The sequence below is a fragment of the Eleutherodactylus coqui genome, chromosome 9 (assembly GCF_035609145.1).
Source record: "Eleutherodactylus coqui strain aEleCoq1 chromosome 9, aEleCoq1.hap1, whole genome shotgun sequence".
NCBI classification, from domain to species: Eukaryota; Metazoa; Chordata; class Amphibia; order Anura; family Eleutherodactylidae; genus Eleutherodactylus; species Eleutherodactylus coqui.
This window is the reverse complement of record NC_089845.1, coordinates 160433954-160451143: the sequence shown is the minus strand read 5'-3', so window position 1 is coordinate 160451143 and position 17190 is coordinate 160433954. Positions and strand designations below refer to the sequence as shown.

The 17190-nt window shown below is 51.7% G+C and overlaps 1 protein-coding gene across 2 annotated transcripts in view; it reads right to left on the bottom strand.

Moving 5' to 3' along the window:
* The window catches only part of PTP4A3 (protein tyrosine phosphatase 4A3), an 88446-nt gene extending 71803 nt beyond the window's left edge, over positions 1-16643 (bottom strand). The window contains exon 1 of one of the 2 annotated variants that reach the window (XM_066578731.1): positions 16550-16643. The gene's annotated coding sequence lies outside the window, so the exon portion shown is untranslated. The remainder of the gene's footprint in view (positions 1-16549) is intronic. The other variant, XM_066578734.1, reaches the window with a different exon arrangement.
* Positions 16644-17190: the final 547 nt, after the last annotated feature.

Below are 17190 nucleotides of genomic sequence, written 5' to 3'. Positions count from 1 at the left end.
ACTGCAGTGGACTGCCTCAGTATTACAGGCCGCGTTTACATTGAAATGAATAGGAATTTGGCCCGCAATACATCACCTGGCCACTGCAGTAGGAACGGAGCTGTGTGCTTCCTGCAGAAATTATCTCAGTGCACCAACCCAACAGCCAGCTGATGGGCAGGGGTTCTGGATCAATTGATCTACTATAGATGGCTATCCTGGGGATAGACAATCAAGAGCATACAACTACACAATCCCTTCAATTCTTTTCAAGCTTGTTGAAAAGTCAACATGTGCAATCATTCCCCCTCGCAAATATCTGCCGCGGGGTGACGAGTCAGGATGCTCCTAGTCGCTTGACTTTCTTCTAATGTATATGAGCACGCAAAAAGGGGTTGTCCAGTTGCAAACTATTAATGACCGATCAGCAGGGTAGGTCATTAATAGTAGATCGACGGGTTGTCCGTTGCCAAGGACCCCTACCCATCACCTGTTCACTGGCGCTTGTGCACTGAACACATTTCTGCAGGAAGCAGATGGCTCCGTTCCACTGCAGTGGCCAGGCTTGGTATTGCAGGCAAAGTTCCCATTCATTTCACTGGGAACTTGTCCTGCAATGCCAAGCCTGGCCACTGCAGTCAGAACGGAGCTGTCTGCTTCCTACAGAAATGAGTTCATTGTATGAGCATATAGCCCAGCAAACAACTGATCAGTGGGGGTCCCTAGTGGCAGACCCCTGCCAATATATAACTGATGGACTATCAGCAGGACAGCCCGTCAGTAGTTTAGAAGTGAACAACCTCTAACTCCGTTGGGGACATGTAGCTCAGTCCTCACCGATGCGACGGGACAATCACGGACCCCAAATTTGTCAAACATAAAAGGAATTGGTTTTCAGGACAACACAACAGTTCGGGCGTGCAATGCATCATGGGAAGATGGGCGGCAGACGGCGGCACTTCTCACCCCGTGAAAGAAGACAGTCAGCAGGTTGTCCCTGGTTATTAGGACGGCGCACATCACTTATTACAGAGGGCAGCCGGCGCTTCTGCAAAAACACACATTTGTGTTAATTAACAGATACACGAGATGCGAAACAAGACGACGCGCGTCCACAACGTATAATCACCTAATCCCTGCGTCTTAATTACACTAGCGGGAGGACACCGCAACCGGAGCGCCTCGGCTAATCAGCAAGCGCTCTCAGGAGCTTCACTATGCCAAGGCCGGCGCGGCCAGCTTCACCCTAGTGTTTGCACTTGCCACTCTCCTGTGACTGGTGTACGACGCAACGTAACCGCCAAACCTGAGACGTTACATGCAAATACAAGAGCGCCCCCACAGGGGGCTTCACGCCGCAACAGCAGTCCGCTTCCTGCAGAAATCCGCTCATAACCCAGATGTATCAGAAGCCCCCCCCATTCACCCCAAGGAGACCAAAAGTATTCTATTAACCCCTGCCAGGCTGCTAGACAGCAAAAAGTGTAGAATGGTGGCGGAAAAAAAAAAAAACACAACACGCAAAGTCCCCCGCAGTATGTTTTATAATTTTTAAAAATGGGCGACAGATGCCACTGAATGCCAACCATACAGCGGTATCCTTCGAGATCTTCCCGACATATACCTGTCGCAGTACCCCAATATGTGCACTATAACGCCCTTCGTTATTATGGATGCGGCTGTACCAAACAGATCGCTGTTCCCATTTTATAAACAAAGAAAAAAGTGCTCAAACACAGGATTTTAATTATTTTTTGTGTTATTTTTTCTCTTTTTCTTATGTCCCTGTGGGGGACTTGAACCTACGATGATCTGATCACTCAGATAATACACTGCAGTACTTGTGTATGACAAATATATCATTTTGCGCAAAACTCTTCCCTTCCAGGACATCCATATACATCCAGGGGTGGTAAGGGGTTAATAGGACGGCATCCATGGCTGCGCTGGTAACTAAACGGCCAATCATGAACTCTTTGGGGGGAGACGACATTCAGGATATAGAAGGAGCCCCCTTTAGTAATGGTAGGTGTCTAAATCAGTCATCTCCATACAGACAGCGGAGGGTAAGGGCGCGATAGACGTGGATTTTGCCGCTACAGATATGTGCGGCGGGTGAGATGAATCAAATACTGCAAACCACAAAGGGTTAAACCAGCAAAGCATTCTAAATCTGCGGCGGACATCGAATCCGCATCATATGGCTGAAATGTGTTAATCTCGTTGGCACGACTTGTACGCCAAAGGTACCTTTACACGCGGCAACCATCGCCCGAATAACTGGTGAAAACAACGAATTTGGTCAGTAGTCATCCTGCGTACACGCGGCCCCCGCGGCCCCGAGCGAGGAGGAAGGGACAAACCTCAGCTGTCGGAGTCTCACCTAAACGCCGAGCGGCTGCCGGCCGTATGCATACGGGCGCTCTTCTATAAGGGACCACCTGTTTTACAGTGAATGTTGGCAGGCGGGTGGCAGGAAGAGCCCGCCGTCCACTCGCTCCGCCTCCACTCTCCAAATGACTATTGCTCCGGGGTGATACTCCGCGGGAAGTCACGCGCCGCGGCAGCTTTAGGCCGTGTTCACGTCGGGCGGATTTGCTGCAGATCTTCCACATGAAAAAAGAAAAAAAAAAAAAAAGTGTTTTACGCGGGCAAACCATGCTTCAACAAATCCGTGGCGACTGGCGTATTTATATTTTTTTGCATATTTTCTGCACAGTTGCGGATTTGGCGCACATTCGCTGCGGATTTTGGCCTTTACTGAAGTCCATGGCACAAATATGCAGCGTTTCCGCCCCAAATCCAGCGCTATAGCTGATACGTTGCGGCTCCCAAGTCAGTTTTCCACTGTATTAAGATTTTTCCGCAGCGTGTAATTGAGATTTTTTAAATCACCCTTTTCTGCAACAGTAAATTCAGCGTTCTTTTCTGCAGACAGACCGCGCAGCAAATCCACCCGTTGCGAACGGACCCCAAACAGGACGTTTCATTCCCCGACAGCCTGAGATCTCTGCTGGTCGCACTGAACTGACACAAGACGACCCGTCGGACATGGATGCCCCAGTCAGAATAGTCCTCCGCTTTCACACAGTGAATGGAGGTGGAGCCGCCGGGGATCGTTCCAGCCGCCCGCCTCCATGCACAGTAAACAGGTAGTCCTAAGTGAGCGACTGCCTGTTTACACGGCCGATGCATCGTTCAGGTTTCTGCATGCAAACTGGATGATGAACAAGAAGCGCATGAATTCTTGCTAGTGATTCAGCCGGGGTGTGCCTTTACACTGCACGGTAACAGTTCAGATTCTCGCTGTGTGCTCTTAGAGTCAGATACGGTGTCCCGCTACCTGGTGAGCGCGGCTTGTACTGCAGTAAGCAGACAAGTGCATCGTCCTCCTCCAATTGCTGATCTTTGCTTCCTTCTACACAGCGGAATCTCAGAGCCGTTTACACGGGGGAGCGCCGCCATGGTGGAAGGAAGCAGAGCATTCCTACAAAGCCGCAGCTCGCACGGCTCGTGACCACAAGTCATTTATCTCCTCACTTCAAAGGCCACGCTGCAGCTCTGTAAAACTTAATGAGTAACAGAGAGGAAGGCCAACACAGAGGAGAGCAACGCCGATCCGCCATGATGGAGGGGAATCCCCGAGCGGCACACGGGAGGGAAGAAGCCGGCAGATATCAAGGTGCCGCCGCAGAACAGATATCATTGAACAAAGGAGTCCTGGGTGATAAGACTGGCACGTGGCAGAAAAAAAAATGAACGCAGAACCTTTAAATTGGCGGCGCGCCCCACACACGCTGCCGGCGGTGCGCCCCACACACACTGCGAGTCTGAAGGCCACTAGATGGGGGTCTCTAATAAAGGGGTACACAATCAAGAAAATAAAAATGTTACAAAGATAAATAAAGCCCCCTGTACGCTTTCTACGTGCGCCCCCCCCCCCTGGATGACGGGCAGAGACGCCGATACGTTGTAGCAGTTATGGGCAGATACTGTATCTCTACAAAAAGGTCATATGGCAACTGCCAAACTGCCTCCCCCCCAGCGGCAGCACGTGACCGCGGGTACTTATCAGGCATACACTAATCACCTTGGCCAGTGAAGAGTTGTCATGGCAACAGCAGAATACCACCGGGGGAGAGAACACCAGAAGAAGGGCGCCGAGGGCTCGCTGCTCCACGTGGACACGGGGAGATTACCATTATATAAAGGCTGTTTCTGGGACAAGACGCCCCACGTATGTCAGACAACAGAGAGCTACAAAGGTAAAGGCCGTTTAACCCCTCGCCGGCCGCATAAATATACATCATGCAGTTGTGAAGGGTGTACAGCGAGTCCGCTCCACACCCAGCAGGTGCCTGCTGTTGGCAACATGGTGGCACAGTGGTTAGCGTTTCCAAAATCGGCCAAGTGAAGCATCTGCATGGAGTTTGTAGGTTCTCTCAGTATTTGCCAGGGCCTCACCCCACTCCAAAAACAGCGTATATTGGCCTATCCTGCCAAAAGTAATTGAACCCCTGAACAAAAAAAAAAAAAAAATCACAAGTAGTATTTATTTCTCTATGTTAATCATTAGTGGGGCTCCTTTGGCCCTAATGACATCAGATGCTCTCCGTTGTAAACTCTCTACTGATATCGGATACACTTCAGCTGGTGTTTCCCTCCATTCATCCTGCAAATGTCAGTTCTCTCAAAGAAGATGGACACTGTTCACGTTTCCTGACCAGACATTTCAGTTCGCCCCAGAGATGTTCAGTAGGGTTCAGGCTGGGCCTCTGTGCAGCCGCTCCAATCATGGAACATCTATATAATCAAACCAACATAAAACAGCATGGGATGTGTGACAAGGTATGTTGTCTTGTTGGAAGTATGGCCGACCATTCCCGGAGTATTACCACATTGCTGGCAGCACATTATTGTGTAGAGGGTCAGGGTCACCTGTGTTCATGGTTCCTGTCACTGCCACCTACGGACCGAGTCCGACCTCCTGTGCCTCGCAAGACATCCCAGACCATAACAGAACCTCTGCCGTACTTACCTGCTGGCACAGCACACTCTGGCAGAGGAGGTCTCCCAGCACCCTCCACACCGGGTACGTCCGTCTGATGTGAAAATGGAGTAACACAATTCAACACTCCGTAAAACGTTCTTCCATTGCTCAATTGCCCAATAACGATGCCCTGTGCGCCATTGTAGACGGGGTGATGCATAACGCTTCATGATGGGATGACTTATGTGCAGCAGCATAACCCGTATATCCAATGGCGAACAGTTCCATCACAAACTATGGTGACCCCTCCGAGGGTCTCATCTTATGTAGCGTGGATTAGGACACGTGACACACTAACAACACACGATCCATCCTACTGATCGGGGGTCCAAATACTCCTGGTGGGATAGTGCAGACTGTGTGCCCCCCCAGGACAAGGCCCGCTGTAAGTGTGTGCAGCGCTGCAGCAGATGTATGCGCTATGGAAGAGGAGTAAACCCAAGTTCCAGCCCTCCGGTCATGAAGGTGTTACATTCGCGGCATCTCCCTCCCGCCGGGGTATAATAGTCCGCTGCTCACTATATAACACTGCACGCTTCTCCTATTCCAGCTCCTCGGTCGCCGGATGATGTGAAGAAGCTGCGCTGTAATCAGCGATGAGTAATACACAAAGGCTTAGCCAAATGGCAGACAACGCAGCGTGAGTCAACGGCAAACTAGGTTACTATGTATGTGGAGCGCCCCGCCAAGACACGGATTACAGAGCGCTACGCCCGCAGCTCCCCGCTTACTCCGGCGGCACCAGGAAACTTCTGGCACAGTCATCAAAAGTTTCTATAAGCGCCCATTCATCTGACGGAGGCCGAACCAGCGACTGCCCAACGCAGCGCCTTCTTGGCTAATAAGTACAAGCCCAGCGGGAATTGGGCACTTGGAGTACCAGATCGGGTTTTTAGGAATGGAGGGGGGGGGGGGGGGGGGGTCCAAGATAAAATGTGGACAACTATCACCATCAACTTGACATCTAAAAACTTCCAATTTCTCTTGCTGCAGATTCGCCGATCTAGACACGGATTTGGAAGATTTTGATGCATCTGAAGAGGCGAAATCTAGAAACGTTGAAGCAGCTCGGCCGCCCCTGTAATACAGAAAACCGGTACGGTCCTGGCCACGTATGAACATCCCGACATGACACCAGCCCGATATGTACATACTGAGTGACTGACGCCAAGAACAAGTGACGCCCGAGGCTAGGGCGACGCGGGCGACACGTGCAACAGTGCATTTCTTTGGACATACTCAGACTTTATGAAGAAAGCCGGCATCTCGTGGGTTTGACTGGAGAGCGAACGCATCAGACGGTCACACGTCAACCAACGGCGCACCCCATGCCTATACCACCACGAGGTCTGCTAGATGCCCTATAGGGTGCTTATGTGCCCAACATGATCCCATGTAAAGGTACCTCTACACATAGATTATGTCGCGGATTTCGCCTTTTGCAAATACACATAAAAAAAAAAAAAGAAGTATTTTGATGCGGGTTGTTAGCTCGCGGGACCGCCATCCTTCCTCCCCCAGGTGGGCGGCAACACGTCAGTCACGTCCGGGTCAGAACCTCAGTGCCACCGGGTATGCCAGCCCATTTATTACCGGCAAACATACTGTCCTGTAATTTGCTGTGCGTCGCCCACAAGACACATCGTGAGCGGCACGCAGCAAGGACGCAATGACCCTACATACCGCCAACAACCGCCACACACGGCTCTGGCCTGTATAAGCGTCGAGAGAGAACATCCTGAGGTTTCTGCCTATGGCGGATGGGTACAGCGCACTCCGCTGTGACACTGTGTGAGAGCACCCTCACATGCGCACGGTATATTACGCAGACAACATACGCCTTTGTGAGCCCTTACAGACAGTTTCCTGAATGAGTGGAATCAACCCTTTCCCTGCCGGATATATCCCTATGTCGTCTGCTCTCAAGCCCCCTAATGGCCACTTTTGGTACAGCATTCCTGCAGGGGTTAAATGCGCTGCACAGCAGTCCCTTGACCATAAGCTGCAGCTGTGGAGAAACATTGAGTGTTCCATTTCCCTGCAGCGCCCCCACAGGAGAAGTAAAGTATTACACAGTGTCCAGTCATATCAATGGGTAGTATCGAAGGCAGGATAAGAAGGGTCCTCCAGAGAGAGACGCTCATTATAACCACTCTCCACTATGAGCGAGAGCTGTGGACCCCGAAGAGGACCCCCACCCCTACTAACTCAAACGTCTCTAATAGGGGACATGGAAACGGGCTTCCTAAGCTGGGCGGCCCCTTTACGCTGACTGAATCAGATAAACATCACTCAAGGTCTACAGAAAGCCGACAACCGCAGGCTACAACGCTATATCGGACCGCGGTCATCGGACCTTCACACGGGACGCCGCTTGTGACTTCTAGAACAGGTCGTTTTTACTGTATTACTTGAAGACGCTCTATAAGTGATGAAACCTCACAGAACCCGCTGCAAAGTCTGAAGATGGCGAGAACAATCCGACCCCACAGAACGCCGAGTGTCATCAGCGGAAGGAGCGCCACTAGGTGGTCAGGACCAGTAGGACGCACGGAACATGTGAGAAGTGCGCCCCCACAGGGTGTCCTGCTGCTAGCACTGGTGGAAAAACACTACAGCAGATGTTCAATTTGCCCACAGTGCCACTAGAGGAGAGACACAGTATTACACAGACATCCCTGAAATCAGTGGAGGTTCAGACATTCCAGCTACTGAAGAGGCTGCTCTCTACTTGAGGGGCCTGAATAGGAAACCCCCTCTATTATTGGGGTGTTTCGGGCCCAGGATATTCGTGACCTATGCTGAGCAGAGGTCCACAATATCTGATCAGTGGAGGTCCGCCTCTAATACGTTGTTTGGACGAGACCGCGGTACACGGGCCTCCTCTTAGGCCAGTAACGTGATAACAGCTCGGTCCCATTCAAGTTGGGGTTTGTTTACACAGGTGATTTTTGTGCATTTTGAGAAGCACTAAAACTGCACGGAAATAGAACCTTTTGCTATGAGTCCAATTACAAAACGCATCGCTTTCACAGTGGAGAAAGGAAATCGCAGGATTACAATCACGAGTTTCTATGACTGTAAATACAGCCCGAACTGCAATGCGCCGCTATACCTGTCACCGCCACTATGAAACGTATGGCGCTGTACCCAATATGCAGTGTCAATGAACATAACCCGCATGCGTAATATGTGATGAGTTTCCCTCTTGGATCCGTGTGCAGTAGTGATATGTTAATTTTTCGCACAGAAGCGCGCTGATAATTCCACAGGTAGATTCTGTCTATTGACGGGACTAAACCCGCATGTGGATCAGCGGCTACATTTGCATCAAATCTGCAGCAAGCCCTGTAGATATACAGGGAGCGGAACCCGCCGCCAGCGCCGCCCGCCTTCACCTGGATTGCTCTGCAAACGGTAGCATTAAAGTCACAAGTCAAAAATGTTAAGTGCTGGGAGACGAGTCACTAACCATGAGGTTACGTCCCCGCGGGCGGATTGGCCGGATGGCATTTACACTACAAGCACACGGGCGCAGTGTCGGGGTGCGATGCGAGTCGCGTTCAAGGATCTTGGGTGCTCCTCGCCTGAGTAAATCCGGCTTCAGGCTGAATTCTTATCTGCGTTGTCATTTGTTGCTTTCACTTCCATCATAGGAGCGGAAAATTGTAAAATGACAAAGGGGCGGATCTGACTGACTTATAACATCGGCGCCATTTTTTACAAAATAAAGTGGGTGAAACCAAAGCATTCAAGATGCGCCAAGTTAATTAAGCGGTGGGAACCTTTGGTGCGAATTGTAGCATCTCTTTCTACTCGCACCTCGTTGGGCGCTCGCAGGTTCCCCCGCCCTACGACAGAGTTACCAGCTGCACCCCAAATCAGTCAAACACTTGCAGAATATAGCGTCCAACCCGAACCCCATTCTGTCCCACTGCAACTGTGCTGGAGAACAGGCTGATATATATGCCCGTATATATACACACCAGGGAGAGTCAAAAATTACCCGCACCGGCTGTAGGATGTATTTTAATGAGCTTTCAGGACAGACATATAATCTGGCGGCTCTCCGATACATTTTGTCTGTCAACAAGCTTCTGTATTCCCTCATTTAATGTTTTAGGCTCAGCTGCGAGCCACGAATGCCCCGCTGTCGTCACCTCTTCATCAGACGGGAATCTTCATCCTCTTAGGGCTTCTTTCAGAGGACCAAACAGGGGACAGTCCAATGGGGCAGATCAGGACAGAAAGGAGGATGCTTTAACATCTCCAAACCAAGGTCTATACGGGCAGCGGCGTCATGCAGCCCCACAACCCCCTCGGATAGCGTCCTCTGCGTCCTGTTGGAATGTTCAGCTTCGGCTCCTCAGCGAAGATCTCACTAACGGGCACCGATGATTTGGCTTTCCGATGCCCTATCGCTTCTGTTCGTCGTCCTCTTCCATCACTTGTTTCGGTACCCATTTTGCACAAATGTTTCGAAACCCAAGTCTGTCGTGGATTATCGTGTAGGCAGAGCCGTGGCTGATCTGCAAACGATTTGCAACATAATCCACTGTCACTCGTCTGTCCAACAGAATGAGTTCGCGCACGCGCTCAATGTTGTCATCAGTGGTGGACGTGGACGGGCGCCCGGCTCCTTCTTCGTGCCGGACACTTGTGCGACCTTGTTTGAACTTCTCTATCCATTCATACACACTTCTTCGGGACAAAACGTTTTCTCCATACTGCGCACAAAGCCTTCGATAAATATCGGCACCGCACATACCCTCGGACCACAAAAAGCGAATCACCGCACGCTGCTCTTCTTTCGTGCCAATCACAGGTGGGGCAGCCATTTTTTCTTGCACCGCAGTCACAAATTAACCGACGTAACACGTTCAAATCTGCACCGCAGCGACTGGGGAGACAGCGACCTACAACGGAAAGCGTTAATAAGACAGTGCGGCCAACAGAGGTTGTAATATAACTGGAGTGCGGATAATTATTGACTCACCCTCGTACGTTCTACTTCAACTTTTAGACTCATTCAAATAGGTGTATGTGGTCCTTGGTCCATGAATACCCAGAGCACACCCCTGCGTGTCCCCAGGTATGCGGACCGCGTCACGGTTTTACTATTCATTTCATGCAGTCCGATTTAGGAGCTTTCACTCCGGAGCGCTCGTGTCGCCGGCCGTTCTTGGCAGCTGAAGACGGCCCCATATAGCGCTATATAAGCGCTTCACGGGGTCATTTGCTGGAAGGAGCCAAAACCGTCCGACGGGGACCGAGCGCCCCAGAATGAAAGGGCAGCTACTCTTTAATGCGTCAATGAGCTGGCATCGCGAGGCCCCTGCATCTGTACGGGGGCCACTGACTATTTTGGTCCATAACAGGACATGCTACGGCATTTCAAGCGCGCACTATGGAGCATAAACACACTCATTGTCAAAACCCACCCCCAGGAGAAGTAGTTGTCATTTTGCTGCAGAACCTGGCATGCGGTTCCATCTAAGGCAGATCTGTAAATGATGAGAGTTGTGGTGATTAGATGGACGGTCTTGTCACCGGAGGCCCTAAAAGTGGTTCCCCCTTGGCCTATAAGAGGCTCTCGGAGGCTCCTTGTATGTTCTGACCTCTTCTTCCGCTTGTAGAGCTTGTTGGCCACTAGACGCATCTACGACGCAGAGAAGAGATTTCACCCCGTTACCAGAGTCTGAGAGGGGCGCATTATTGGGATGTGAGAAGCTGGATGGTCGTATCAGTGAATTGTTCCCCACCGACCATTCTGACCAGACTGTTAGGAGGTGTTGGGACCAGTGGATGGGGGCACACAAGGTGACCGGGCTCAGGACCCCCGACAGACCACCAGTAGAGAGGAGGGTCTGATCGTCCGACAAGGATCAGCAGCTCCAACTTTTCCGTTGTCCGCCATCCTTACACCCCGATGACTGTTGGAACCATTTTCAGGCACTTGGCTGAAGGACATTTAGTCTGGCGGCCCCCATTACATGCACGGCCTCCGACACCCACCGTCACCTCCGTTTGCAGCAATGAAACTGGACGCTACAGTTCCTACTGGATTGTCTTCAGTGATGAATCCAGTTTTGGTTTGGGCGCTGATGACGGCCGAGTTCGTGTCTGTAGACCTCGGGATGAGCGCCTCAATCCAGTCTTTGCTGTGGAGCGGCACACTGCCCCCTGCTGGTGTGATGGTCTGAGTGGCCATTGCATATGAAAGTCTGTCCCCTAATAGTGGTACGAGGGCCAATGACCGCTCAGCGATATGTTCAGGACATCCTGCAGCCACGTGTTCCTCTCATGGCGGCTTCCAGCAGGATAATGCTCGGCCGCACACACAAGGGGGTCCCAGGAGCCCCCACAACACTGTCACTTCTGTGGCTGCCCAGTCGCCAGATTTATCGCAAATAGAACATGCATGGGATGCCAAATGCCACGGTCTACGAGTGTACATGATCTAGACGCTCAGGTACAGCAAATGTGGAGCGATATGTCATAGGATACCATATACTGTATGCCCCTCCGTATCCAAGCTAGAGGTGGTACAACAGGGTGCTAGAGCCTCCATGCCCCCCATATCACATCTTGTATCTAAGCTAGAGACGGTACAACAGGGTACTGGAGCCTCCATGCCCCCCATATCACATCTTGTATCTAAGCTAGAGACGGTACAACAGGGTACTGGAGCCTCCATGCCCCCCATATCACATCTTGTATCTAAGCTAGAGACGGTACAACAGGGTACTGGAGCCTCCATGCCCCCCATATCACATCTTGTATCTAAGCTAGAGACGGTACAACAGGGTACTGGAGCCTCCATGCCCCCCATATTACATCTTGTATCTAAGCTAGAGACGGTACAACAGGGTACTGGAGCCTCCATGCCCACCCGTATTACATCTTGTATCTAAGCTAGAGACGGTACAACAGGGTACTGGAGCCTCCATGCCCACCCGTATTACATCTTGTATCTAAGCTAGAGATGGTACAACAGGGTACTAGAGCCTTCATGCCTGCCAGTATCATATCTTGTATCCAAGCTAGAGGCGGTACAACAGGGTGCTAGAGCCTCCATGCTCCCCATATCACATCTTGTATCTAAGCTAGAGATGGTACAACAGGGTACTAGAGCCTCCATGCCCCCCGTATCACATCTTGTATCTAAGCTAGAGACGGTACAACAGGGTACTAGAGCCTCCATGCCCCCGGTATCACATCTTGTATCTAAGCTAGAGACGGTACAACAGGGTACTAGAGCCTCCATGCCCCCCGTATCACATCTTGTATCTAAGCTAGAGACGGTACAACAGGGTACTAGAGCCTCCATGCCCCCCATATCACATCTTGTATCCAAGCTAGAGGCGGTACAACAGGGTACTAGAGCCTCCATGCTCACCCGTATTACATCTTGTATCTAAGCTAGAGATGGTACAACAGGGTACTAGAGCCTTCATGCCTGCCAGTATCATATCTTGTATCCAAGCTAGAGGCGGTACAACAGGGTGCTAGAGCCTCCATGCTCCCTATATCACATCTTGTATCTAAGCTAGAGGCGGTACAACAGGGTGCTAGAGCCTCCATGCTCCCTATATCACATCTTGTATCTAAGCTAGAGATGGTACAACAGGGTACTAGAGCCTCCATGCCCACCTGTAGTATATCTTGTATCCAAGCTAGAGACGGTACAACAGGGTACTAGAGCCTCGATGCCCACCCGTATCACATCTTGTATCTAAGCTAGAGACGGTACAACAGGGTACTAGAGCCTCCATGCCTGCCCGTATCACATTTTGTATCCAAGCGTTCCCCGGCCCCTTCCTCTTCCCCGGGGCCCCCACATCTCCAGCTGTTTTCAGAGTTCCTGGTACTGTATAAATATATTCCTGCATCTACTGCAGTCCGAACGCCGTGTTCCTCCTGCTGGGAACATATTACATCAGGATGATATAACAGGGCAGAGGTCAGTGCCCGTGATGAGGGCACAGGGAACATGAGTCACCCGCTTATAGGAAGAGGTGAGTGAGTCAGGGGTGATGTCACTTGTACATCGTCACCCTCCGGGGACGCACCATTGTTGTGGAGGGGCCACCATCTGTTACATTGTGGTAATCCCTCTCCACAGCCTGCCGGTAACAATGTATCCACCAGATATCATACAATGTATCCAGGAAGGGGGCCGCTGCTGCGTGTCCTATACTATATAGTGGGGAACACGGATAGTGTGTGAGTGGACACAGCGGGTCATACATGTGGCATGTATGTGGAATATAATCCCCAGAGGTTTCATATAAACACGGAGCCAGCTATAAGGGGCAGTACACGGACAGATATGTTGTGGTTACATGTAGGTAGTATGCTACATATACATAGTGCTGAATGCATATGGAGATAACACGTGTACATGTCATCTACACACAGAGCTGTAGGAGTGTAGTCACATAAGTAACTTGAAAATATACATGTATGTATGACGGTGCATATGTAATGTTTGTGTCAAGTTGCACACACGTGTAACAGTGTACACATGACCTGTGTGCAGTCATTATGCTGCATGGATACCCCAAACATACATGTACTATTACACAATTGTGCTATGTTACATATGTATAGCGTAATGCGGCTGCTTGTGAGGGACGACAGAGATATATAGGTGCTACGGGTATGTACCCAGGTAACGTATGTGGAGTAGCCGTGCGGCCCATTCGCAATTGGCATGTACTACATACATGTAGCGTGCGCCGAACCCACACTTGTGGTACATGTATGCAATACATTACATTTGTGCTACAATACGTGTGTGATACACTAATACTTGTGGTCCAGCACTCGCTACATGTATGTTGTACCCTAGACTTGTAGCGTGTGCCGAACCACATGTCTAGAGTTTGACATACATGTAGCGTGTGCTGAACCACAAGTATTAGTGTATCACACACATGTATTGTAGCACAAATTTAATGTATTGCATACATGTACCCGAGACTTGCGGGTTCGGCGCACGCTACATGTACGTAGTGCCCGAGACTTGCGGGTTCGGCGCACGCTACATGTACGTAGTGCCCGAGACTTGCGGGTTCGGCGCACGCTACATGTACGTAGTGCCCGAGACTTGCGGGTTCGGCGCACGCTACATGTACGTAGTGCCCGAGACTTGCGGGTTCGGCGCACGCTACATGTACGTAGTGCCCGAGACTTGCGGGTTCGGCGCACGCTACATGTACGTAGTGCCCGAGACTTGCGGGTTCGGCGCACGCTACATGTACGTAGTGCCCGAGACTTGCGGGTTCGGCGCACGCTACATGTACGTAGTGCCCGAGACTTGCGGGTTCGGCGCACGCTACATGTACGTAGTGCCCGAGACTTGCGGGTTCGGCGCACGCTACATGTACGTAGTGCCCGAGACTTTCGGGTTCGGCGCACGCTACATGTACGTAGTGCCCTAGACTTGCGGTACCGCGCACGCTACATGTACGTAGTGCCCGAGACTTGCGGGTTCGGCGCACGCTACATGTACGTAGTGCCCGAGACTTGCGGGTTCGGCGCACGCTACATGTACGTAGTGCCCGAGACTTGCGGGTTCGGCGCACGCTACATGTACGTAGTGCCCGAGACTTGCGGGTTCGGCGCACGCTACATGTACGTAGTGCCCGAGACTTGCGGGTTCGGCGCACGCTACATGTACGTAGTGCCCGAGACTTGCGGGTTCGGCGCACGCTACATGTACGTAGTGCCCGAGACTTGCGGGTTCGGCGCACGCTACATGTACGTAGTGCCCGAGACTTGCGGGTTCGGCGCACGCTACATGTACGTAGTGCCCGAGACTTGCGGGTTCGGCGCACGCTACATGTACGTAGTGCCCGAGACTTGCGGGTTCGGCGCACGCTACATGTACGTAGTGCCCGAGACTTGCGGTACCGGCGCACGCTACATGTACGTAGTGCCCTAGACTTGCGGTACCGGCGCACGCTACATGTACGTAGTGCCCTAGACTTGCGGTACCGGCGCACGCTACATGTACGTAGTGCCCTAGACTTGCGGTACTGGCGCACGCTACATGTACGTAGTGCCCTAGACTTGCGGTACCGCGCACGCTACATGTACGTAGTGCCCTAGACTTGCGGGTTCGGCGCACGCTACATGTACGTAGTGCCCTAGACTTGCGGTACCGCGCACGCTACATGTACGTAGTGCCCTAGACTTGCGGTACCGCGCACGCTACATGTACGTAGTGCCCTAGACTTGCGGTACCGCGCACGCTACATGTATGTAGTGCCCTAGACTTGTGGTTCAGCACGCAATACATGTATGTAGCGCCCTAGACTTGTGGGTTCGGCACACAATACATGTATGCAGTGCCCTAGACCTGCGGTACCACACACACTACATGTATGTAGCGCCCTAGACTTGTGGGTTCGGCACACGCTACATGTATGTAGCGCCCTAGACTTGTGGTTCAGCACACACTACATGTATGTAGCGCCCTAGACTTGTGGTTCAGCACACACTACATGTATGTAGCGCCCTAGACATGTGGTTCAGCACACACTACATGTATGTAGCGCCCTAGACTTGTGGTTCAGCACACACTACATGTATGTAGCGCCCTAGACTTGTGGTTCAGCACACACTACATGTATGTAGCGCCCTAGACTTGTGGTTCAGCACACAATACATGTATGTAGCACCCTAGACTTGTGGTTCAGCACACATTACATGTATGTAGCGCCCTAGACTTGTGGTTCAGCACACATTACATGTATGTAGCGCCCTAGACTTGTGGTTCAGCACACATTACATGTATGTAGTACCCTAGACTTGTGGTTCAGCACACATTACATGTATGTAGCACCCTAGACTTGTGGTTCAGCACACATTACATGTATGTAGTACCCTAGACTTGTGGTTCAGCACACATTACATGTATGTAGTACCCTAGACTTGTGGTTCAGCACACATTACATGTATGTAGTACCCTAGACTTGTGGTTCAGCACACATTACATGTATGTAGTACCCTAGACTTGTGGTTCAGCACACATTACATGTATGTAGTACCCTAGACTTGTGGTTCAGCACACATTACATGTATGTAGTACCCTAGACTTGTGGGTTCGGCACACAATACATGTATGTAGTGCCCTAGACTTGTGGGTTCGGCACACGCTACATGTATGTAGCGCCCTAGACTTGTGGGTTCGGCACACGCTACATGTATGTAGCGCCCTAGACTTGTGGGTTCGGCACACGCTACATGTATGTAGTACCCTAGACTTGTGGTTCAGCACACGCTACATGTATGTAGTACCCTAGACTTGTGGTACAGCACACACTACATGTATGTAGCTCGGCACAGCAGGGGATGCGGCGGGTGACGTGTTGTATGTGGCATGTACTGACTACGTGAGGAGATAACGGAGCTCTTTGTGGAGGGAGCGGCGCCTCCAGCTCCGGCGTTGCCCAGCAACTGTGCAGTGATTCCTCCCCACTCCCGCGGCCAGCCGCCGCCATCGCTACTTACCGATCACCCTGCCGGTTCTCCAACCCGCTGCTCCACCGAGGCCGTGCGTGCCGATACTGCCACCCCCGCCACCGAGCAGCCCGCCTCCCGCTGGACGCCCCGCCTCATCCTAAACCACGCCCCCGATCTCTAAAACTCCCCCGTTTTACTATGACCACGCCCTTTCGTACGTCACTTGGTAATCCTGGGCGCGCTGGTTGGGCGGGGCTTCAATGAATACAGCCGTGCGTCACGTGACCTGGCGTACAGGAGACCCCCGACTGTCCTGAGGTGACCCGGACGCGGGGGAGAAAGGGCGGGAAACCCCCCAGAGCCGGGACCCCCGCCATACTGCCTCCTCGGCACTCGTGTTGTATTAAGCGGGTTCTTCGTTGGTACCTCTGAGGCTCCAGTAACCGTGATGGAGCTGGCGAGAACTAGAGTCTGTTGCCCATAGCAACCCATCACTGCGCAGCTGCCTCGCATAGTGCTCTGTGACTGATTGCTACGGGTAACAAGGAGAATTTAATACATTTGCTGCTAATGTTTTACCAAGTTCTCACCCATCCACAGGAGACAGACAGGTGGGGGTCCGACTGCTGGGCCCCCCGCGGACAGCGCAGTGTCCATGAGGGAGCGGGAGGGGTTGTGTGGGCTCCGAC